The sequence below is a fragment of the Rhinoderma darwinii genome, unplaced genomic scaffold, assembly GCF_050947455.1.
Source record: "Rhinoderma darwinii isolate aRhiDar2 unplaced genomic scaffold, aRhiDar2.hap1 Scaffold_547, whole genome shotgun sequence".
NCBI classification, from domain to species: domain Eukaryota; kingdom Metazoa; phylum Chordata; class Amphibia; order Anura; family Rhinodermatidae; genus Rhinoderma; species Rhinoderma darwinii.
Genome location: NW_027464097.1, coordinates 226379 through 252354, shown reverse-complemented (window position 1 = coordinate 252354; position 25976 = coordinate 226379). Strand labels below are relative to the sequence as shown.

Here is a 25976-nt window from a genome sequence, read left to right as displayed (position 1 = left end):
CCCTAACAACCCGGACCTTAACCACTAACCTTTAAACCCTAACCCTATTCCTAACCCCAACACCCTAACCATAAACCTAACCCCAACGCTCTAACCCTTACCCCCTAACCCAATTCCTAACCCCCCAACCCTAACCACTAACCCCTAGACTCTAAGTCTATCCCCTAATCCCAAAACCTTAACCTTAATATCTTAACCCATACCCCCTAACAATATTACCCTAACCCCAGCCCCATAACACCCTAACCCTTTAACCTTAACCCTATTCCTAAACCCCAACCCAAAAACCCTAAACTCTAGTCCCTATCCCCTAACGCCAACCTTTTTCCTAACGCTCTAAACCAAACTCTATCCCTTACCCTCACCCTATTCTTAACCCGAACACTGACCCCCTTACCCAAGAGCTTTACAGCAAGGGCTCTATCCAGGCACTTCTTTCTTGAGAAAGACCTTGGCGTCACTGTTCATATATGGAGAGTGACATTAAGGGATTTGTAATGTGAGAAACCCCGGCCAGAGCGTAGGCAACAATCTGGCCAGGGATTCTGCTCCAAGAGGGAGACCCTGATGTCACTGTCCATATATAAACAGTAACGTTAGGGGCTTTAAGATGCCGGGATCCCTAACGAGCGCTTCAGCAATGCCCTGTCAGGGGATTTCACTCCTGGAATAGCCCTAATTCTATTCCCTAACTCTAACCATAGCCCCTAAACCCAAACCCTAACACCACAACGCTAACCCCACAGCCCTAACCACTAACCTCTAAACCCTAAAACTTAACTATCCGCTAACCCTTACCCATTAACCTTGGCACCCTAACACCCTAATTCTAATCCTAACGCGTACCCTAAATCCTAAAACTCTATTCCTAACCCACAACACTATCCCCTAACTTTAACCCACACCCTAGCCCCCTAACAACTAACCCTAACCCCCACCCTAACCCTACCCTTAACCCCCAACCCAAACCACTAACCTCTAAACCCTAATCCTAACCCCATAACCCAAGCCCCTTTAAAATAGCACCCCAACCCCCTAACCCTAGCCCCAACCTGTAACTCCCTAACCCTAACACCCTATTCCTAAACCCCAACACTAGCCCCTATCCTCTAAACCCTATCCCTTAACCACAACCCAATTCCTAACCCCCTACCCTCCCACTATTCCTAACCCCCTAATCCAATGCCTAACCCTAACCTTAACCCCCGATATCTAAATCCTAAACCCAACCATATTTTTAACCCCCTAAACCCAACACTACCCCCAACCCTTACACTCTCACCCTAAGCCCCTAACCCTATTTCTAACCACTAACCTCCAAACCCTAACACAAACCCTAGCCCCTAACCCCCAAACTCTAACCCCTTAACCCTAGCACCCTAAACCCAACCCCCTAACCCTCAACCCCCTAATCCTAACCCTTTACCTAAACCCTATTCCTAACTCTACCCCCTAACCTCTAAACCCTAACCCTATCCCCTGACTCTATTCCTAACCCCTAATCCTAACTCCAATCCCCTATCCACAACCTACCCACTAACCACATACCCTCACCCTATTCCTAATTCAAGCCCTATTCCTAACCTCAAAACCCTAACGATAACTCCCTAACCGCCTAACCACAACCCTACACCATTACCTTAACCCTATTCATAACCCCTAGCCTTTACCCCCAACCCAATTACTAACCCCTAACACTCTAACCCCCTCACCTCATTCCTAACCCCAACCCTAACTCTATTCCTAACCCCTCAACCTAACCTCTAAACACTAGCCCCTAACTACCTAGCCATAACACTTACCCCCAACCCTACCCCCTCAACCTAACCCTATTCTAAACCCCCTAACCCTATTCCTAAGCCATTATGGCTCTGGCCAGGTATTTCACTCCTGGGAAAGCCCTAACCGTAGCCCCTAATTCCCTAACCCACTAACCGTATCCCTAATACTAAGCCTAAACTCCTAACTCCAACCCTAACAACACAACCCTAACTGTTCATATATGGTGAGTTACATGAAGGGATTTGTAATGCGAGAATACCCAACCAGAACGTAGGCTACACCCTGGCTGGGGAATCCACTCCTAGACGGAGCCCCTGAGGTCAATGTCCACATAAAACAAAGTAACATTAGGGGCTTTAAGATGCCGGAATCCCCAACCAGAGAATCAGCAACTCCCTGGCTGGGTATTTCTCTTCTGGAAAAGCCCTAACCCCTAACCCTAGCCCCTAACCCCAAAACCCTAGCTCCTAACCCTAACACCCCAACGCTAACCTCTAAACCCTAATGCTAACCCCCTAACCCTATCACCCTAATTCTAACTCTTAGCCTAAATTTTAACCCTCTAACCTAACCTTAACCCTAACCTTCTAACCCTATTCCTAACCCCCAAACCTATCCGCTAACTTTAACCCAAACCCTAGCCCCCATAACTCCCTAACTCTAAGAACTAAATCTAACCAAACCCTTACACTCTAACCCTTAATTCTATTCCTACCCCTAAACCACTAACCTCTACTTCAACCCCACCCCCTCATCCTAACCCTATTCCTAAACCCATAATACTAACCCCAACCCCTAACACCCTAACCCTATTTCTAACCAATTATGGCTCTGGTCGGGAATTTTGCTCCCGGAAAAGACCTAACCCACTAACCCTATCCCTAATTCTAACCCAAACTCTAACCCTAAACCCCTGACTACAACTCTAACAACCCATCCCTAACCCCCAAACCTAACCACTAACCTCTAAACCCTAACCCCATTCCTAACCCTCTAACCGTATCCCCTAACTCTAACCCGTTAATCGGAACTCCAACCCCCTAACCTTTTAACTCTAACCCCCTAACCCTATAGCCTTAACCCTATTCCTAACCTCCAACCCTAAACTCCAAACCCTATCTCCTAACACCAAACCTATTCCTAAAACCAAACCTACCCCTAACCACTTACCCTCACACTATCCCTAACCCCCTAAACCTAAGACCCCCAACCCCCTAAACCAAAAACCCTAACACTCTAACCCTAATCCCATAATTTAAACCCCTAACCCCTTAACCCTAGCCACCTAACCCCCTAATTCTAACCCTGTCTTTTACCTTAAGACTCTAACCCTATTCTTAACCCTAACCCCAACCCTATCGCCTAACCTCAACCCCTAACTCCATAAGCAAATCACCCATACCCTAACCCCCTAACCAAACTTATCCCCCTAACCCCAACCCCTAACACCTTCACCCCAATACTATCCCCTAATACTAACCCAAACCCTAACCCATAATGTTAACTCCCTAACTTTCTAAACCTAACCTACTAACCCTAACCGCAACCCCCTAACTCCAACCCTACCCCCTAACTTTCTCCCTAAAACCCTACCCCCTAAGCCTAACCATAACACTCTCACTCTAACCATTTTCCTAACTCCTAAACTCTAACACAACCCCTTTCCCCTAATCCCCAAACCCTAACCTCTTAACCCTAGCACCCTAACCCTCAAACCCCTAACCCTTTGACCTTAAACATATTCCTAACTCTAACCCCCAACCCTAACCTATAAACCCTATCCCTAACCCCAACCCCCTATCCCAAACCCTACCCCCTAACCATTTACCCTCACCCTATTCCTAACCCCCAATCCTAACCACAAAACCCTAACTCTAACCCCAACCCTTACCCAACCCTAACCCCTCACCTTAACCCTATTCATAACCCTTATCCCTAACCCCATCCCCTATTCCTAAACTTTAACACTCTAACCCCTTCTCATTCCTAACCCCAACCCTAACACTATTCCAAACCCCCCAAAGTTAACATTTAAACACTAGCCCATAACTCCCTAAACCCAACCCTACCCTTTCACCTAACCCTATTCCTAACCTTCTAATCCTAACCCCAAACGCTAACACCCTAACCCTATTCCTAACCCATTATGGCTCTGGCTGGGGATTTCACTCCTGGAATAGCCCTAACCCCTTACTCCCTAAACCCTAACCCGAATTCTTCATAACCCTCAAACCTAACCGCTAACGCCAACCTGCGTTGCCCCTGACATCTGTCCATATATGGACAGTGATGTAAGGAGCAGAGCTGGAATCCCAGGCAGAGTGCCAGAAGCGGCTCTGCTCCGGGACTCCAGCTCTGGGCAAGCCCCTGACATCACTGTGGCAGCACCTACAGAGGGCACTGTGGCAGCACCTACAGAGGGCACTGTGGCAGCACCTACAGAGGGCACTGTGGCAGCACCTACAGAGGGCACTGTGGCAGCACCTACATAGGGCACTGTGGCAGCACCTACAGAGGGCACTGTGGCAGCACCTACAGAGGGCACTGTGGCAGCACCTAGAGGGCACTGTGATAGCACCTACAGAGGGCACTGTGGCAGCACCTACTGAGGGCACCGTGGCACTACCTACAGAGGGCACTGTGGCAGCACCTACAGAGGACACTGCGGCAGCACCTAACCCCAACCCCCTACCCTCACCCAATTCCTAACCCTTTTCCAAACTTAACCCCTAACCTCTAAACCCTAACCCCAACTCTACTCCCTCATTCAAAACACTAACACAAACCTCAAACCCTAATCACCAAAACCTAACCCCTTAACCTTATCACCCTAACCCCAACTCCTTAACCCCCTATCCCTTTTACCTTAACCCTTTTCTTAACTCTAACCCCTAACCTCTTAACCATAATCCTATCCCCTGACTATATTCCTAACCCCTAATCCTAGCCCCAACCTCCTATCCACAACCCTACCTCCTAACCACTTACCCTCACCCTATTCCTAATCCCAATCCTGACCCTATTCCTAACCAAAACCCCCAACCCTAACCTCAAACCCCTAACTCTCTAACAGCCTAACCCCAACCCCACCCCCTCAGCTTAACCCTATACAAAACCCCCTACCCTATTCTTAACGTAACACTCTAACTAACACTAACTAACACTCTTCCCTAACACTCGAACCCCTTGACCCCATTTCTAACCCCAACCCTACAACCATAACAATATTCCTAACCCTAATCTCTATACCCTAGCCCCTAACCCCAACTCTTAACCTAACCCTACCCCCTCACCCTATCCCTAACCCTAAATCCATAACCCCAACACTAACAACCCAACTCTAACCCCCAACCCTAATCACTAACCTCTAAACCCTAAATCTATTCCTAACTGTATCCCCTTATTCTAACAATAACCCAAACCTTAACCCCCTAACTCCCTAACACCTAACCTCAACCCTACCCCTAACCCCAACACCCTAAACATAACCAGAATACTCTAACCCTTACCCTATTTCTAACCCCGAAATCTAACCTCTAGACTCTAACCCTATCCCCTAATCCCCTAACCCAAACCCCTCAACCCTAACTCCCTAACCCAACCCCCTAAACCTCTAACCCTAACACTGTAACCTTAACCCTATTCCTAACCCGCAACCCTAACCTCTAATCCCTATCCCCTAACGCCACCCATATTCCTAACCCCAACCCCCTCACCCAAGCGCTTTACAGCAAGCGCTCTGGCCAGGTACTCCTGTATTGACAAAGACATTGACATCACTGTTCACATATGGAGAGTGACATGAAGGGATTATTAATGCGAAAATCCCCGGCCAGAAGGTAGGCAACACTCTGGCTCGGGATTACGCTCCTAGAGGAAGCCCCTGAAGTCACTGTCCATACATGTACAGTAACGTTAGGGGCTTTAAGATGCCGGAATCCCCAAATAGAGCGTCAGAAATGCTCTGGCCAGGGATTTCTCTCCTGGAAAAGCTCTATCCCTAACCCCTAAAAGCCTAACCCTAATGCCTAACCCCCTAAAATGCTAACCAAGAACTTTACAGCAAACGCTCAGGTCAAGGACTCCTGTCTTGAGAAAGACCTTGATGTCACTCTTCATATATGGAGTGTTACGGTAAGTGCCTTGTAATGCAAGCCCCTGACATCATTGTCCATATATAAACAGTGATATTGGGGAATTTAAGATGCCGGAATTCTCAGCAGAGCGTCGGAAATGCTCTGGCTGGGGATTCCGCTTCTGGAAAAGCTGTAACCCTAAACTCAACCACTAACCCTATAACCCCCTAACACTAACCCTCTAACCCATAACCTCTACCCTCTAACCCCTTAAACACTATTCCTAACCCCTCAACCTAACCTCTAAACCCTAGCCCCTAACTCCCTGATCACAACACTTACCCCAACCCTACCCCCTCAACCTAACCCTATTCTGAACCCCCTAATCCTAATCCCAACCATTAACACCCTAACCCTATTCCTAAACCATTATGGCTATGACCAAGGATTTCACTCCTGGAAAAGCCCTAACCCCTAATTCCCTAACCCACTGACCTTATCCCTAATTCGAACTCAATCTCTAACCCTAAACTCCTAACTCCAACCCTAACAACCCAACCCTAACCACAACCCTAACCACTAACCTCTAAACTTAAACATAACCTATCCCCTTACTCTAATCCCTATCTCCTAACCCCCTTACATATATGGCCCCCTAACAACTAACCTCAACCCCCACCCTAACCACTAACTTCTAACCCCCTAACCCAAACCCCTTTAAAATAGCAACCTAACCCCAAACCCCTACCATTCTATCCCTAGCCCCAACCTTTAACTCCCTAACCCTATTTCTAACCCCCAACACTAGCCCATATCCTCTAAACCATATCTCTTAACCACAACCCCATTCCTAACCCCCACCCCCTACACTCACACTATTCCTAACCGCCTAACACAATTCCTAACCCCCAACCATAATCCGATATCTAAATCCTAACCCCAACCCTACCCCTATTCCTAACCCCCAACCCTAACCTCAAAACTCTAACTCCCTAAACCTAACCGCCTAACTCCAACCCTTACCCCAACCCTACACCATCACCCTCACCTTAACCCTATTTATAACCCCTAGTTAACGTATTACTAACCCCTAACACTCTAACCCCCTCACCCCATTCCTAACTCCAACCCTAGCACTATTCCTAAACCCTCAACCTAACTTCTAAACCATAGCCCGTAACTCCCTAACCACAACACTTACCACAACATTACCCCATCAACCTAACCCTATTCTGAACTCATTAATCCTAACCCAAACCCCTAACACCCTAACTCCTGGAAAAGCCTTAACCCCTCATTCCCTAACCCACTGACCGTATCCCTAATTCTAAACCAATCTCTAACCCTAAACTCCTAACCCCAACCCTACCCTAACCATTAACCTCTAAACTTATTCCATATCCGTATCCCCTTACTATAATCCCTATCCCAACTCCAACCTCATATATGGCCCCTTAACAACTAACCCTAACCCCCAGCCTAACCCTATTCCTACCCTCAACCCCAACCCTAACAACTAACCCCTAATCCTAACCGCCTAACCCAAACCCCTTTAAAATAGCACCCCAACCCCCTACCACTCTAACCCTAGCCCCAACCTCTAACTCCCTAACCCTATTCCTAACCCAACACTAGCCCATATCCTCTAAACCCTATCCCTTAACCACAACCCCATTCATAACCCCCACCCCCTACACTCAAACTATTCCTAACCCAATTCCTAACCCCCAACCTTAACCCTTGATATCTAAATCCTAACCCCAACCCTACCCCCCTAACCCTATTCTTAATCCCCTAACACCAACCCCCTGACACCTAAATCCAACCCTAACACTCTCTCCCTAACACTATTTCTAACCACTAACCTCTAAACCCTAACACAAACCCTATCCCCTAATCCCCAAACAACTTAACCCTAGCACCCTAAACCCAACCCCCTAAACCTAACCCTTCAACCTTAACCCTATTCCTAACTCTACCCCCTAACCTCTAAACCCTAACCCCTGACTCTATTCCTAATCCCTACCCCTAACCCCCTATCCACTACCCTACCCCCTAACCACTAACCTTCACCCTATTCCTAAACCCAACTCTAACCTCAAAACCCTAACTCCCTAACCCTAACCGCCTAACCCCAACACTTACCCCAACCCTACACCATCACCCTTACCTTAACCCAATTCATAACCCCTAGCCCTTACCCCCTACCCTATTACTAACCCCTAATACTCTAACCCCCTCACCCCATTCGTAACCCCAACGCTATTCCTAACCCTTAACCTAACCTCTAAATCCAAGCCCCTAACTCCCTAACCACACTTACCCTAACCCTACCCCATCAACCTAACCGTATTAGAACCCCCGAATCCTAACTCCAACCCCTAACACCTTAACCCTATTCCTAAGCCATTATGGCTCTGGCCAGGGATTTCACTCCTGGAAAAGCCCTAACCGTAACCCCTAATTCCCTAACCCACTAACTGTATCCATAATTCTAACCCTAAACTCCTAACCCCAACCCTAACAACCCAACCCTATCCCCAACCCTAACCCACTCACCCAAGCGCTTTACAGCATGCGCTCTGGCCAGGTACTCCTGTCTTGAGAAAGACCTTGACATCACTGTTCATTGATAGAGAGTTACATGAAGGGATTTGTAATGCGAGAATACCCGGCTAGAGGGTAGGCAACACTCTGGCTAGGGATTCCGCTCCTAGAGGGAGCCCCTGAGGTTACTGTCCACATAAAAAACAAGTAACATTAGGGGCTTTAAGATGCCGGAATCTCCAACCAAAGCATCAGCAACGCCCTGGCCAGGGCTTTCGCTTCTGGAAAATCCCTAACTCTAACCCTAGCCCCTAATGCTAACCCCCAAACCCTATCATCCTAATTCTAACTCACCCTAAATCCTAACCCTCTAACCTAACCTTAACCTTCCAACTTTATTCCTAACCCCCAACCCTATCCCCTAACTTTAACCCAAACCCTAGCCCCCCCCTAACCCTAAGAACTAAACCTAACCCCCAACACCCCAACCCTAACACTCTAACCGTTAACTCTATTAATACTCCTAATCCACTAACCTCTATACCCTAACCCCTAATCCTAACCCAAACCCCTAAACAATTAAACTCTAAATCCAACCCCTTAACCCTAGCACCCTAACCCTTTAACTCTATTACTAACTCTAACCCCCAACCCTTACCCGTTACCATGTCGCCTAATTATATACCTAATCCCAAAACCTTAGCCAAAACCCTACCCACTAATGACTTTCTCTCACCTTATTGATAACCCCAAACCTAATCCTAACCCTCACCCAGCACTTACCTCAACCCTAACCCCTCACCCTATTCCTAAGCCCATAATACTAACCCCAACCCCTAACCCTATTCCTAACCAATTATGGCTCTGGCCAGGAATCTTGCTCTCGGAAAAGCCCTAACCCACTAACCCTACCCCTAGTTCTAACCCAAACTCTAATCCTAAACCCCTAACTACAACCCTAACCCCCATCCCTAACCCCTAAACTTTACTAACCCTATTCCAAACCCCCTAACCGTATCCCCTAACTCTAACCCGTTAATCCAAACTCCAACCCCCTAACCCTTTAGCCTTAACCCTATTCCTAACCTCCAACCCTAACCCCTAAAGCCTATTCCCTAACTCAGACCCTATTCCTAAAACCAAAACTACACCTAACCACTTACCCTCACACTATTCATAACCCCCTAAACCTAACACCCCCAACCCCCTAAACCAAAAACCCTAACACTCTAACCCTAATCCCATAACTCAAACCCCTAACCCCTTAACCCTAGCCACCTAACCCCCTAAGTCTAACCCTATTTTTTTACCCTAAGCCTCTAACCCTATTCTTAACTTTAACCCCAACCCTATTGCCTAACCTCAACCCCTAACTCCTTAAGCCAATCACCCAAACCCTATTCCCCTAACACTAACCCAAATTTATCCCCCTAACCCCAACCCCTAACAACTTCACTCCAACCCTATCCACTAATACTAACCCCCCTAATACAAACCCTAACACATAACGTTAACTCCTTAACTTTCTAACCCTAACCTGCTAACCCTAACCGCAACCCTGTAACCCTACCCCCTAACCTTCGCCCTAAAACCATAACCCCCTAAACCTAAGCCCAACCATAACACTCTCACCCTATTCCTAAACACTAACCTCTAAACTCTAACACAAACCATACCCCCTAATCCCCAAACCCTAACCCTAGCACCCTAGCCCTCAACCCCCTAACCCTTTTACCTCAAACGTATTCCTAACTCTAACCCCCAACTCTAATTTATAACCCTACCCCAACCCCCTATCCAAAACCCTACCCCCTAACCACATACCCTCACCCTATTCCTAACCCCCACTCCTAACCTAAAAACCCTAACTCTAACTCCTTAACCCCTCACCGTAACCTTTTCATAACCCCTAGCCCTTACCCCCTACCCTATTCCTAAACCCTAACACTCTATCCCCTTCGCCTCATTCCATACCCCAACCCTATTCCAAACCCCCCAAACCTAATCTCTAAACCCTAGCCCCTAACTCCCTAAATTCAACCCCATCGTTTCACTCTAACCCTATTCCTAACCCTAACGCCAAACGCTAACATCCTAACCCCCTAACCCTATTCCTAACCCATTATGGCTCTGGCTGGGGATTTCGCTCCTGGAGGAGCCCTAACTCCTAACCCGAATTCCATCCTGAATTCTAATCCAAACTCTAACCCTAAACCACTAATCCTAACCCCCAACCACTAGCCTCTAAACCCTAACCCTATTCCTAACCCCCTAAACCTTTGCCCAAACCCTAACATCTAACCCTACCCCTACATCTTAACTATAAACCTAACCCTATCCCCTAAGCATAATCCCTTAACCCCAACCCCTTAGCCCTAACATCCTAACCCATACCCCAACGTCCTAACACTCTAACCCTAACCCCAACCTCTAACCCCTAACATTTAAAAACATTCCTAACCCCGACCCTGAACTCTAAACCCTATCTGCTAACGCCAACCCTTTTACTAACCCACTAACCCAAACCCTACCCCCTTACTTTATTCTTAACCCCAACCCTAACACCATCACAAATCGCTTTACAGCAAGGGCTCTGTCCAGGGACTCCTGGGACTGTCTTGAGGAAGACCTTGACATCCCTGTTCATATATGGAGAGTGACATTAAGGGATTTTTAATGCGAGCATCCCCGGCCAGAGCGTAGTCAACACTCTGGCCGGGGATTCCTCTCCAAGAGGGAGCCCCTGATGTCGCAGTCCATATATAAACAGTAACATTAGGGGCTTTAAGATGCCGGAATCCCTAACCAGAGCGTCAGGAAAAGCCCTAATCCTATCCCTTAACTCTAACCATAGCCCCTAACCCCTTAACCCAAACTCTAACACCCCAACCCTAACCACACAAACCTCTAAACCCTAACAACTAACCCTATCCCCTAACCCACTAAACCTTACCACTTAACCCTAGCATCCTAACCCCATAATTCTTACCCTAACTCTTACCCTAAATCCCAACCCTGATCTTCTAACCCTAACCACTAACCCTATTCCTACCCCTAATCCCCAACCCTAACTGCTAAACCCTAACCCTTATCCTAACCCCTTTAAAATTGCACCCCAACCCCCTAACACTGTAACCCTAACCATATTCATAATCCCCAACCCTAGCCCCTAACCTCTAAATCCTAACACCAACCCTATTCCTAACGCTAACAACTAACCTCTAAACCCTAACCCTATCCCCTAACCCTAGCATCCTAACTCCAACTCCCTAACCCCCACCCCTTAACCCTAACACCCTACCCATTTAAACGTAACCATATTCCTAACCCTAACCCGCAACCATAGCCCCTAACCTCTAAACCCTATCCCTTAACCCCAAAACTATTCCTAACCCCAACCCACTACCCTCACCGTATTCCTAACCCTTTTCGAACCTTAACCCCTAACCCCAACCCTACACCGATTCTAACCCTGTTCCTAACTCCAACTCCTAACATTCTAATTTCCTAACCCGCTAACCCAAAACCTAACCCCAAACCCTAACCCCAATCCTACCCCAACCCTTGCCCTAACCCTATTTCTAACACTATCCTCTAAACCCTAACACAAACCCTAATCCCCAAAACCTAACCCCTTAACCCTAGCACCCTAACCCCTTAACCCTTTTACCTTAACCCTGATTCTAATCCTAACCCCAACCCCCTATCCACAACCCCTAACACACTAACTTCCTAACCCACTAACTTAAAACATAACCCCAACGTAGGCAACACTCTGGCTGGGGATTACGCTCCTAGAGGAAGCCCCTGACGTCCCTGTCCATACATGTACAGTAACATTAGGGGCTTTAAGATGCTGGAATCCCCAACCAGAGCGTCAGCAATGCTCTGGCCGGGGATTTCGCTCCTGGAAAAGCTCTAACCCTAACCCCTAAAACCCTATCCCTAAATGTAGCCCCTAACCAAGAACTTTACAGCAAGCACTCTGGCCGGGGATTCCGGTTTTGAGAAAGACTTTGGCATCCCTGTTGATATATGGAGAGTAACGTTAAGTGCTCTGTAATGCGAGAATCCCTTGACAGAGCGTCGGCAAAACTCTTGCCGGGGATTCCACTCCTAGAATGAGCCCCTGAAGTCAATGTCCATAAATGGACAGTGACGGCAGGGGCTATAAGATGCCGGATTCCTCAGCCAGAGCGTCGGAAACACTATGGCTGGGGATTCTGCTCCTAACCTTAAACCTAGCCCTCTTACCCTAACCTTCTAACTCTAACTCCAACCCTAAACCTAACCCTATTCCTGACCCTAACCACTAAACTCTAAATCCTAATCCTATCCCCCAATCCTAACCCCTAAACCTAGAACCCAAACCCCTTAACCCAAGCACCCTAAGCCCCTAACCCTAACACTATTCCTAACCCCCTAACTATAACCCCAACCCTAACTCAAACCACCTCACCGTAACCCCAACTCTAACCCTCTATCCCCTAACCGAGAGCTTTACAGCAAGCACTCTGGCGGTGGACTCCTTCCTGGCTTGAGAAAGAACTTGACGTCAGTATTCATATATAGAGTGTGGCGTCAAGGGCTTTGTAATGCGAGAATCCAAGGCAATGCTCTGGCCGGGGATTCCGCTCTTGAAAAAAACGTATCCCCTAAATCCCAACCCCTTAACCCTAATGCCTAACCCCCTAACAAAGCGCTTTGCAGCAAATGGTAATGTCGAGGACTCCTCTCTTGAGAAAGACCTTTATGTCACTGTCCATATATAAACAGCAATGTTGGGGACTTTAAGATGCCGGAAATTTCAGCCAGAGCATCGGAAAATGCTCTGGCTGGGGATTCCGCTTCTGGAAAAGCTGTAACCCTATAACCCCCTAACACTAACCCTCTAACCCTAACATCTACCCTCTAAACCCCTAACGCCCTAAACCCTTACCCTAACCCTCTAACACCCTAACTCCAACCCTAACCCGCTAACCTCCTAACCCTCTTACTCCCTAAACCCCTAACCAAGTTCTTTACAGAAAGCGCTCTCGCTTAATATATCCACCTCTGCTTCAGAGGATTAGCAGGCCTGTGTCTGCTGTCATGCAGTGATGACATGATAACTACCTACACATGATTGCTATAACCAATCACTGGCCTCAGCATTGACGCAGCGGTCACGTGCGTGAAGCTGAAATTTCATCACTGCAGGACAGCTAAAATGAGTGGCGAGACCACCGGGGCAGCAGGGATAGACCAGGTGAATAATGTTTCCTCGTGTGTAATGTGTAAATGAATTTGTGTAATGTGCATGTGTGTGTGTGTATGTATGTGTGTGTATGTCGTGTGTGTGTGTATGTCGTGTGTGTGTGTCGTGTGTGTATGGAAGTATGTAGGTAGGTGTGTGTGTGTGTGTGTGTGTGTGTGTGTATGGAAGTATGTAGGTGTGTGTGTGTGTGTGTGTGTGTGTGTGTATGGAAGTATGTAGGTGTGTGTGTATGGGGGTGAGTATGGGGGTGTGTGTGTGTGTGTGTGTGTGTGTGTGTATGGGTGTGTGTGTGTGTGTATATGTGTGTGTGTATGGAAGTATGTATGTTTGTGTGTATGTATGTGTGTGTGTATGTCGTGTGTGTGTCGTGTGTGTATGGAAGTATGTAGGTGTGTGTGTGTGTGTGTTTGGAAGTATGTAGGTGTGTGTGTATGGAAGTATGTAGGTGTGTGTGTGTGTGTGTGTGTGTGTGTATGGGGGTGTGTGTGTGTATGGGTGTGTGTGTGTGTGTGTGTGTGTGTGTATGGGGGTGTGTATGGGGGTGTGTGTGTGTGTATATGGAAGTATGTATGTGTGTGTATATCATGTGTGTGTGTATGTCGTGTGTGTGTGTATGGAAGTATGTAGGTGTGTGTGTGTGTGTATGTAGGTGTGTGTGTGTGTGTGTGTGTGTGTGTGTGTGTGTGTGTGTGTGGAAGTATGTAGGTGTGTGTATGGAAGTATGTAGGTGTGTGTGTATGGAAGTGTGTGTGTGTGTGTGTGTGTGTGTGTGTGTGTGTATGGAAGTGTGTGTGTGTGTCCTCTTATCTTGTCATTTATTGTCTTTTTAACATTAGAAGCTTTTTCTAGTTTCATTTTAGGGTTTTTTAATACTTGTTACTGATAGGATTATATTTTACAGTGTAATTACTTAAAGTACATGTAAAGCATTCCCATGTAGTGTCTGTATATTTATTTGACAATAGTTGCTCCCAGTCTATTTCCTGCTGCGCAGCCCTCAACCGGGAGAAATTGGCCTTTTTAATATGCAGTCAGTGTTTTACCCTCCCAGCCTGTTTGCTTTTAAGGTTTTGTTCATGTGGAGTTTTTTGCAGGCAAAAAATTCTGCCTGGAAAAATCAGCTCCGCCTTTTTTTAAGTGTTTTTTTTACCACACACGTTTTTTGACACAGTTTTTGATGCGTTTTCCTACGTGGTTCTTTATGCCCATTTTAAAGCATTATTTTTATCTCCTTCTTCAACAGGCAAAGGAAAAAAAAAACCGCAAGCATTTTTTTTTTGGCTTAAAAACGCGTCAAAAACGGTCGTGGCCGTTCACAGCATTCTTCCGTCTCTCATTGATTTCAATAGGGTTTTTTGAGGCGGAAAACGAATCTAGAAAGGTCATATCACATACGTAGTGGAACCATTATACCCTAATGTTTTCTCCTTCTTTAGTAGCGTACAACTCAAGTGCCAACTTCCATTACATGATAGTGTCTCAACAGGACTCTTTCTACAATAGATCTGGGGGTCGGCCAGTGAATACTTTTTCTCTATGTTCAGCTTAACAACAATACCAATGATGATGATGATGATGATAATATCCCTGCCTCTTTTCTATAGTAGTCTCAGTACATGTTTTAATATGATATCATTGATAAATGAATAATGAATTGAGTATTTCTCTAGCTGTGACCATCTCATGACTATCACCACATATGGAGCATCCTGCGCACTGACAATTACTAAGCCTCTCCATATTTCTCAGCATTTTCTGCTCCTTTACCCTGGGATCATATAGTCAGAAGTAACATATAAGTTCTCTCCTCACTGTTCAGACGTCATGGGTTTTCTGCTAGGATGGACACACCAGTATTTACAATGTGTCTCTTCTTCTAGATGTTTGTAGGAATCTTCTTGTAGCCAGGATCTCCTTCTCTGTGCTGGTTGGTGTCTTCTAGATGTTGAAGGTGGTCATCTTCTAGGTATATGCAGGAATCTTCTAGCTGCTAACTGGGGTCTACGTGTTGTCAGGACTCTTTAAAATCTCAAAGACTGGGATAAAGATCTCCTGAAAAAAAAACAAGAAAAATATTTTGAGACAAAAAACTACAAATATATAACCTACAAAGAAATTGATGCGACCAAAAAAAAGTGTCGAAAATGGAAAAAAATCTTTATTGGAATAACAATGAAAAGCTACATGTCAATACAATTAAATTAAAAAGACTCCACAAGACTCTACAGAAGAAAAGGACAGCTCATTGTGTGACTCACAAAGAAAATAAGAATTAGATAAGACCCCATGGCTGCACAGACCTGCGTAATGTAGGTCATATAGAAATACCAAATGGTATGGAATAAACAACTATACAGTGCAAAAAAGCAGTCAGCGCATAAGTAGGAGCAAAAATGAATCAACTATTAAACAAGTATGGAGGGATAGAACATACCCATAATAAGGTTGTTCAGGAGCACCAACACAGGGAGTGCCCACCCAGACGCACGTTTCAGCGCTAAATGCCTTCATCAGGGGGTGGCGCTGATAGTACACACACAGTATTTAAATGAACGCTAGCCAATGGTACTTAAATATATCCAGGTGATATATATATATATATGCCCATAAATCAGATCAGTGCACTCACTGTTTACTATTGGTGGCAATATGTGGTCGAGTACATGGCCGGACTCCAGAAACGGCAACAACGAGACACTGGGGCGGAAACACATCAGCGCGTCACCTGACGCGGTCACGTGTGTCAGCAACCCAGCGTGTCATGGGTGACGAATCGGAGGCCGGTCAATCACAACCAATCAGAATGCAACCAGTGATTGAAGGCATGAAAAGCATTCAGAAGGATATTAACCCTGTACGGGCAGTCCAATAGCGATACACTTCATGTCTGCAAGTCTAAACCCAAAATACAGAGAGACAAGATAGTTATACAGATATATTGCACATGTATCATACAAATACATATAAATATATGGCCACAAAGTGATGTGTGATGAAGAGTGTCAACGTGTAGGGAGTAATCAAGTGTGGAACATTATTATCAATTATAATGTGTGAAAAAAGACCAATATATACGTGCCAAAAGGAATAATCCAGTGCACAACCTGAACATAGTAGGTAAGTGACAGGTAAGAAATGATATTAAACACAATAAAGTGTTGTTTATATAGAACATGTGTAAGTAAAAGAGTGAAAAGGTAATAAATGTATGGTGAGAAAATAAAAGAAATAAAAAACGAAAAATAAAATAGTGTGAATAGGCGTGTGCGATGAAAAAAGAAGAAAAAAACAACGTGTGTATTATGCATCAAAAAATAAAATGGACTACAAGTGCCATGCACAAAGCAGATTTTAGTTACATGTCGATATATCTAATACAACAAGCCTCAAAGGTGCAGAATATAATATGCAGTGATCTGCAGACAGAGCCCGCTTTTCTATTGTTTGTGAAGATCATCAGTAGGAAATCATTGTTGAGGATGAAGATCATGACAACCCGAAAATTGCACAGTTGACATAGTCAACACAGGCAGCGTAAACCATATATCTAATCTGTATACATAAATAAAGAAATGCAGATCAAAATAAGAACATAAAATCAAAATAAGAACATAAAATCAAAATAAGAACATAAAATCAAAATAAGAACATAAAATCTAAAATACCCAACTAAAAGCTTTGGTAGCAGTCAGAGAAATGCAGCAACACCAATGTTCTCATTGAGACCCCTTGGTTGTGTTGTCTTAAGCCTCCATATCCACTTGCATTCTGATTGCAAAAGCCTCTTTTTACATCTCGTCCTCGCATATCAGTATTGATGTGATCTATTCCCTTCACTCTCACAAGTCTAGAGTTACACGCATGATGTAGGTGAAAATGTTGTGGAATCGTCTTCAGCTGTTCCATATACTCTACTGGTTTGGCATTTTCAATGTCTCTAACATGTTCTCTTACGCGAAAGCGCAATTCTCGGGTTCTCATGCCAATATACATTTTAGGGCAAGGGTAAGTTGCATGATAGATCACACCTGTAGTGCCACATGTAATTGGCCATGGGATCTTAACATTTTTCAACCCACTTGAGTCAACAAAACCTTGAGAGCGTTCAATATTAGGGCAACTGATACAGTAGCCGCAAGGGTTACAACCCCACTTAGGACCAATCTTTCCAAAACATTTACCCGGTTTTTCCACTGTTCGGTAACTGAACTATTGTGTCACGTAAAGAACGCGCTCTACATGGTGCAACAGCAAGATAATTTGGTAGTACTTTCTGTAGAATTGGATCATTGAGGAGCATCGGCCAAAATGTGTTTGAGGTGTCCCTCATTTCTGACCAAATGATACGTGTTCGTAAATCTTACCTTAGGAGAAATTCCTTATGTTTAGTTACAGTTTGTAATAGCTGTGCACGAGGGGGAGCTGTGCACGTGGTCGTCAATGGCCTTTATTAACATTGCGGCAGCGGCTGCAGCCCTGTTGAGCAAGTCTCTTTCTTAACTCAGTTGTGCGGAATTTCAAATCTTCATGAGTTGAACAAATTTTCTTAACACGCAGTAATCGTCCAGTTGGTATAGCTTCGATGGTGTGGCGGGGATGTGAAGACGTGGCGTGAAGAAATGAGTTTGTTGATGTCTCTTTACGATGCAAATCTGTCTGGAGACAACCATTATGGTTCCTTTTAGTTAGTATGTCCAAAAAAATCTATCTCAACATGATTCCACTTGCATGTTAATTTAATGTTACGTGTATTATAGTTAAATACACTGATGAATTCCATTAATTCATCCGAAGTCCCCAGCCAGATCATGAAGATGTCATCAATGAACGGGCCCAGAAAAGGAGCTGGTTCATTGATATCTCATGATCTGGCAGGAATAGGTCCCTCTCCCACAGCCCCAGGAACAGGTTGGTGTATGAGGGTGCACAGGCTGCCCCCATTGCCGTGCCCTGGAGTTGCAGGTAGAAGGACCCATTGAACGTGAAAAAATTGTGTTTGAGAACAATGTCCGATAGGGTTAGCAACAACTCTGAAAAGTCTTTCCTATATTGCTCATATGCAAAAAGGTGGCCACTGCATGCAACCCATCCGAATGCTGGATGCCGATATATAGTGACTCAATGTCACAAGTTACCAAAATATGTCTGTCATCTAAATGAATCTCTTCAATTTTCAACAACAAATCTGCAGAGTCGCACAGATACGAAGGTAGACATTCCACTAATGGTTTTAAATGGTGGTCGACCCATCTGCACACCTTCTGAGTTAACCCCCCGGTACACAATATAATTGGCCTACCTGGAAAGTCCTTATGAATTTTGGGTAGTAGAAAAGGCGTCTGTATCGTTGGCTCAGTCACAATCAGTGCCTCCATTAGGGACTTGGAGAGGACTCCGGCATCCATACCATCTTGTAGAATGTGGATCATCTTTGCTCTAAAGGATAATAAAGAATTGTATGTTAACCTTCTACAACAAGTGGAGTTTTTTTTTATTTAGTTTTTTTTTAAATTGATGTATTTTTTATTTTTCCAAACATAACAAACAAGCGAACAACAATTCAACAATATTTCCCATGGCAATAGCATCTCTGAACACTTATATCATTATTTTGCATATTATATAATCTACAATTTGTATAAATTACTTCAAATGATCCTAGTTGGAGCGAGGACAGAATTAGAGATTTTAGCCCAAAGACAAATTGAAAAAGTGTCAATATTCATAGGAGATGAAACACACTAAATAAACCATAAAGAAGGGGGAAGGGAAGTATAGAGGGGGAGGGGGGAAGAGGATGGACACGTGTATCCCCATCGTTACCGCGATTCAATACAGATATTTAAGGAATCAGATCATGATTGGTGTCACACCAGACAGCTGATGCTCCAGATACCAAGTTGTGGAGCCAAAGCATGCAATCAGTTTTTGTTTTATATGAAGTGGTAAGAGAGGTATAAAGTTCTCCCACAACTTAAAAAAGGCTTCAGTTTTGTGCTCTTTTTGATAGGAGGTTTCCACCGAAGCCATTCGGAAAAGATAAGATATATTTTCTAGGGAAATACGATGTGTGGGGGGTGTATTATTTATCCAAACCTGGAGAATGGCCTTCCTAGCAGCCGCAGAGACATAGTATAACAGCTGTTTGTGATGTTTCGGGATAAAGAGCATGGAAGGTGGCAGTATCCCAAAGAGACCCCACTTTTGGGTTGAGGAGCATGGTATGGACAGGGTGTTCGACACAAAATATTGTATCTTTCGCCAAAAGTCAACAATAGTTGGGTATAACCAGAGACAATGTAATTGCGGTGCTCTACACTTTAAACACGAATGGTCAGAGGAGTTACCCATGAGAAAGCCCCTATAAGCGGACACGTCAGCCCTATGGGCTATTGTAAAAGACATCTCCCAGGACATGGCTGATGGGAGGTATTTGGCAGCCATAGTTACAGATGATAGGACATCGTCATGAGTTGTTTGATCTAAGTGGTCAACCCAGTAAGATACACCTGATCTCGATTTAGTGTAGTCCAATGGCTGTCTTAAAACGTTATAATAGGTAGTGATTAGTCTTTTTCGGCATTGATGAAATGGAGTTAAGTGACAGAAGAAGTCATCCCAGTCTTGGTCTTGTAAGTGTCTAATGACCTTGTGAGCATAGCTACAGGCCTGCATGTAATAAAATGGGTGTTGGCCCAAAAAAATCATATTGTATACGTAGTTCATTAAATGAGTATGGACGACGAGTGAGCATGTTAGTTATCTGATTAATACATGTCAACCCCTCCCCCCCACCCATACACGAAAAACCACATGGGGTTTGGCATTTTGGAAGTCAAAGTTATGGACCCAAGGAAGAAGTAGGAAAAATCTAGGGTTTAAACCTAAGTGTTGTCTGACCTTGGTCCATGTCTTCCAGGAGGACATGACTAGGGGGTTAGCCCGTTCATCAGGTGATAGAGCCGAGTAGGGAGTGTGTAAGAGGCATGTTAAGGAAATGGGTTTTGAAAATTGTTGGTCCAATGTAGAATCAGAAAAGCAGGAGCTGCCGGTTATCCAATCTCCAATCACTCGTAGTTGAGCTGCCATATTGTATAAGTGAATCTGTGGAAAATTAATCCCTCCATTTCATGATGTTGCTGCAATATGCATAGGCTCACTCTTGGTCTCTTTTGCCTAACATCAACTGGTCTCAAGTATATAGGCAAGGATTGTAGTAAGTATAACAATTTAGGGAAGACAACCATTTTTAATAGATTAGCCCTACCTAAAAATGATAGAGTAAAGTGCCTCCAAGCCATGAGTTGGGATTCCAAATATGCAATAATGGGATTAAGGTTTCGTTGATATAAATTTGATGGTTGTCTCGTGATGCGTACCCCCAAATAGGGAATGTAATCAGAGTTCCATTTAAATGCATGCTTCGAAGACCAGAGTGGCCTGGAGGGACCCTTAAGAATTAGGGCTTCTGATTTTTGTAGATTGATCTTGAAACCTGACAGGGCACCATAAATTGGGATATCCTGGAGGATTGGTTGTAAAGTAGAGGCAGGGTTAGATATGAAGAACAAAATATAATCTGCAAATGCCGATAGTTTAATTTGAGAATCTCCAATTTGTATGCCTTGAAAACATGCTAGGGACTGGAGATGACGGAGAAGTGGATCTAGGGATAAATGAAACAGTAACGGTGAGAGAGGGCATCCCTGACACGTACCCCTGAAAATTGAGATAGGAGGTGAGTTAAGCCCATTGATGGTAAGGGATGTGGTAGAGCAGGCCTGTGAGCGTGAAAGGAATGTTAGAAAGCGGTCCCCAAAGGCCCGGGACTGCAACACCGCTGTGAGAAATGGCCATTATAAAGAGTCAAATGCCTTTTCCGCGTCAAGTCCCAGCAGCATGGTCACTGGGGAGGAGGGGTCTAGTGCAGACACCGTGGCTGCTACAGCCTGACGGATACCTTTAGTGGAATGTCTATTCCTTAAGAAACCCAGTTGGGTTGGGGCAATGATCAGTCCAAACATGGTTTGGAGGCGGTCGGCCAAAATCTTTGTTAGGAGCTTATAGTCTTCTTGGTTTAAAAGGGAAATCGGACGATATGAGGAAAGGAGGGTTGGATCCCTGTCAGGTTTGGGAAGCAATATTGTCCTGGATGCATGAAAGTTAGGCAGGTCAATCTCCCCACTAAATATGGCTTGTAAGGTCCTCGTCAATGTCGGTACAATATCTGGCAAAAGTTTGTAGTATTCAGCAGATAGGCGTTCAGGACCCGGCATTTTATTATTGTGTAGCTTAGAGATTGCTAAAGCAACCTCCGCCTCCGTGATATCACTATTTAAAAAGTGGAGTTTTTTCAATTGGCGATTTGCTTCATAAATATACATCTGGTGTGGCCAAAATACCACATTTCTGCCTTTATCGGCAGGTTTTACTACCACATCATGCCATGATTTAATCCTCTCCAAGCTCTCTCTCTCTCTCTCTCTCTCTCTCTCTCTGAACTCGACAGATTGTCATTCTTAATTTTCCTTGGAATGTTTTGCTAATCTTCAGGGACTAATTTGACAAAAAGATCTACTGCGGGGCAAATAGACAACGGGGGGATTTTGTAGATTTGGTTCTAATACAGATATGAATCTTACCTTCTGATATTCCCCCTTCTTGGTGAAAGAGTTTCTCAAATATTCGCAATGTTTCTCGTTCCTCAACTGTGACAAATAAATCGCCTTCCTCTTTAAAATACCATTTCTTAAAGATCAAAGATTGTGCAAAAAATTGCAGATATTTTACTGCTGAGAAAAGATCAAAACAGGAGGCGGGAGAAAAGGTCAAGACTTTGTCCAACAGTGTGATGTCACCTATAGATAATTGATGCATAGAAATGTTAATGACCTTCTTGTGATGTCTTGGATTTTGTTCCAATCCCTTATTCATTTTTCTCCTACTGTTGGACGACTGATTTTAGTTCCGTTTTCTTTTGTATCTTGGTAAGTCACGTGTAGACCTCACGCTACTACATAATGTCATATCATGGTGACCGCTCTGTGATGACAAAGATCACATAGAAGAGGAAAGACTCAGTGATTCACCATTTTGTCTCCCATTCCATCAATATATTTTCTTCTGTTGAAAATCATTATTATCACATATCAACTTCTTTGTTTTTTCTGCTCTCCATTTCTTTTCTCCAGACGAGGCATTGTTGATCCAATTGTGTTTTAAATGTTTCTAAGTCCTCTTTGGACATCTCTGCTTTTAATTTTTGCTGCATCTTTTCCAGCTCGTTATCCCTGTTTTCTAATGATGTGTTATTGGGTCCAATAAGAAGCTCCATCACTTTAAATGAACACGCACTGCAGTTCTCCTCCCATTTAGATGGAAAATTCACATCTTCAGTTGGAAATGATGGGAAAACTTGTATGCGTAAACCCCCTCGGTATAAGGTTCTGTTGGAGATAATTTGCTAGGAATGCTCGGTTCCACCAAACTTTCATTCTTTTATTTACAAGGCTTTTGAAGGAGTTCTGTGGCTCCCTAATATTTCTCTGACTGCCAACACCTGTGGCTGTGGAGTCATCTTTAACCAGCCATGACTGTTCTCTGGCTCTAAAATCCATAGTTGGGTTTCTGGCACTATCTGTAAAAATACAGAAAACAAACTGATAAATAATCCAAAAAGACAGCGAGGATCTGAAATCCCAAATGCAGGTGCACGGCCTTTGTTACTAGTAAGGGGGGATCCTAGGGTGAAGTCCTGAGCACATCAATATATATATATATATATAGAAGATAGAAATTCGAGGCACTCACCGCTGTTTCTGTAACTCCCGACCATGTCATCAAGAAGTGACCAGGAAGCAGCATGAGCACAAAAAGCTATAACTGGGTTTGGGGGCAGCGGCGGATCATCGTTAGGAAGGCTCGGGCAGCCGACCAAGGCTCCCAGGGGGCCCATGGCTGCCAAGCCCATAACATTTATTGGCTGGGCTGCACGGGCCCCCTCAAGCCCATTGGCGCCTAGAACTGGAGGGGGCCCCGATGCTAGCGACAGCCACATTCACTTGTATCTGCATCCTCAGGACGCAGATATGAATTAATGATATAGGCTTCAGGCCAAGTTAGGACTGCAGCCTATAAGGTGCTGGGAAGACTCCCTGGGCAGGCCGCCGTGATGACGTAACTGCATCACGCTGATATGAGCATGCGTTCTGCCTGGAGACAGTGCAGCGCACCGTCCGTCGCGGGAACGGGGCAAGGTAAGTACAATGTTTTGTTTTGGAGGCAATATATGTGGCAATATACAGGGGGGTGATTGCTGTGTAGCACTACATACAAGGGGAGGGGGGATATGTGGCACTATATACAAGGGGAGAGGGGGCTGTGTGGCACTATATACAAGGGGAGGGAGGATGTGTGTGAAGCTATCTACAGGGGCTGTGTGTGTGATGCTATCGACAGGGGCTGTGTGTGGCGCTTTCTACGGGGGCTGTGTGTGTGGTGCTTTACTTTACCTTCTGTGAGTCACTAGATTTATAGAGAATCTGTCTCCTCTCCTGACATGTTTTTTATAGGAAATCCTTGTCTTTCACAAAATATCTTTGTGCAGTCCAGGACTGCTAGACAATTGCGTGTTACCATTCCCCTTGTCAGGAGGATGTGTCCCTGCACAGTGTGATACTGTCAGTATGTAGGGACGCAGCCCTTTGACAAGGGGAATCGTAACATCCATCTGTTAATGCTTGCACAAAAAGGTAGTGGCAGGGCGGCGGAGGTGTAGGGGGGCCCCATGTTTGGGTAACAGCCCAGGGCCTATGGCCTACTTAATCCGCCACTGTTTAGGGGGCCTCGTTCTGGAGATAGGCGCCGGTCACAGAGGTGGGACTCCCATCTATCTGACATTTATGACATATCCTGTGGAGATGTCATAAATGTCCTTCATGGGAAAACCCATTGAAGGGGATAGACAAATCTTACCTGTCCATACAGAAGTGACATTAATACATTGGGAGGAGCTTTCAGTTGCCGGTTAGTTGTCCGTTCTACGATGGTTGGAAACCGAACAGTTTCTATGGCGATGACGTAACATGGGAGCCCTGCATGTTGTCCAGTGGGAGCGGAGTCTGTTTAGAAAGAGAGAAATCCAATATTTATTATAATATTACAGGAAAAGGTATAGTAGGGGATAATGTTTTATCCATAGCACCTTAAAAATCCTGATTAGAGAGCGGACCCTGTCCCATATATACATATAACTGAACAGTACTTTATATACAGTATATAGGAGGACAGTAAAGAGGGAGTACAGTATATACAGTGAGGACACGTCTCATATATACATATAACTGAACAGTACATTATATACAGTATATATGAGGACAGTAAAGAGGGAGTACAGTATATACAGTGAGGACACATACTATATATACATATAACTGAACAGTACATTATATACAGTATATATGAGGACAGTAAAGAGGGAGTACAGTATATACAGTGAGGACACGTCTCATATATACATATAACTGAACAGTACATTATATACAGTATATATGAGGACAGTAAGGAGGGAGTACAGTATATACAGTGAGGACATGCTCCATACATATATACATATAACTGAACAGTACATTATATACAGTATATATGAGGACAGTAAGGAGGGAGTACAGTATATACAGTGAGGACATGCTCCATACATATATACACACGACTGAGAAGTACATTTTGTTTCCGGACAGTCTGCAGGATATTTATGTAGTGGAGCCCCCAGCAAGGCACCTCCGCCCTGAATATGTGTAGATAAGGGACTCCAGCAGATCGCTTGTTAGGTCCATGTAGAAGCTCAAACACTTCATGGTCCTTAAGAATAAGTTGGGGGTGATGCATTGTCACAGGCACAACTAGAGGTACAGGCCTGGTTATCCATATTTGTGCCCCCGAGTGGCCACTATTTTACCACTGATCTCTATAAAATGGCAATATAATAGGGATTTTCCGGTTTCATGTAACTAGATGCTTAAATTTCGTATAATGAAAAGTTCGGCAACTTACTAATTCCTCAGCATTTTTAAGATATCTGTTTGGGGTCAGTGAATGGAAATATTCTTGTTTATATCCAGGAACATGCCTGATATTTCTCGCAGCTGATAGTTTGCTACAATTGGATCCATTCTAGGTCAGGATTTTCCTCACTGTTTCTGCTATTCATGCCCTCCGGCTTACTCTCTGCTCTGTAGAAGTTCCAGATTTGGGGGTGGGTTGTTGTTAAGGGCAGATGGGTGAAATGTCCCAGGCCCGCTTGCTTCATCATCTTG

The 25976-nt window shown here is 44.7% G+C and overlaps 1 long non-coding RNA gene across 1 annotated transcript; it reads right to left on the bottom strand.

The window, feature by feature from the left end:
• Positions 1-14516: 14516 nt before the first annotated feature.
• Positions 14517-22912, bottom strand: LOC142723105 (uncharacterized). Its single transcript, XR_012875323.1, has 4 exons — positions 22305-22912; positions 18962-19098; positions 18027-18318; positions 14517-15714 (listed from the first exon to the last, which is right to left on the bottom strand). It is a non-coding gene; the product is annotated as an uncharacterized LOC142723105 (long non-coding RNA).
• Between the last annotated feature and the right edge of the window lie 3064 nt (positions 22913-25976).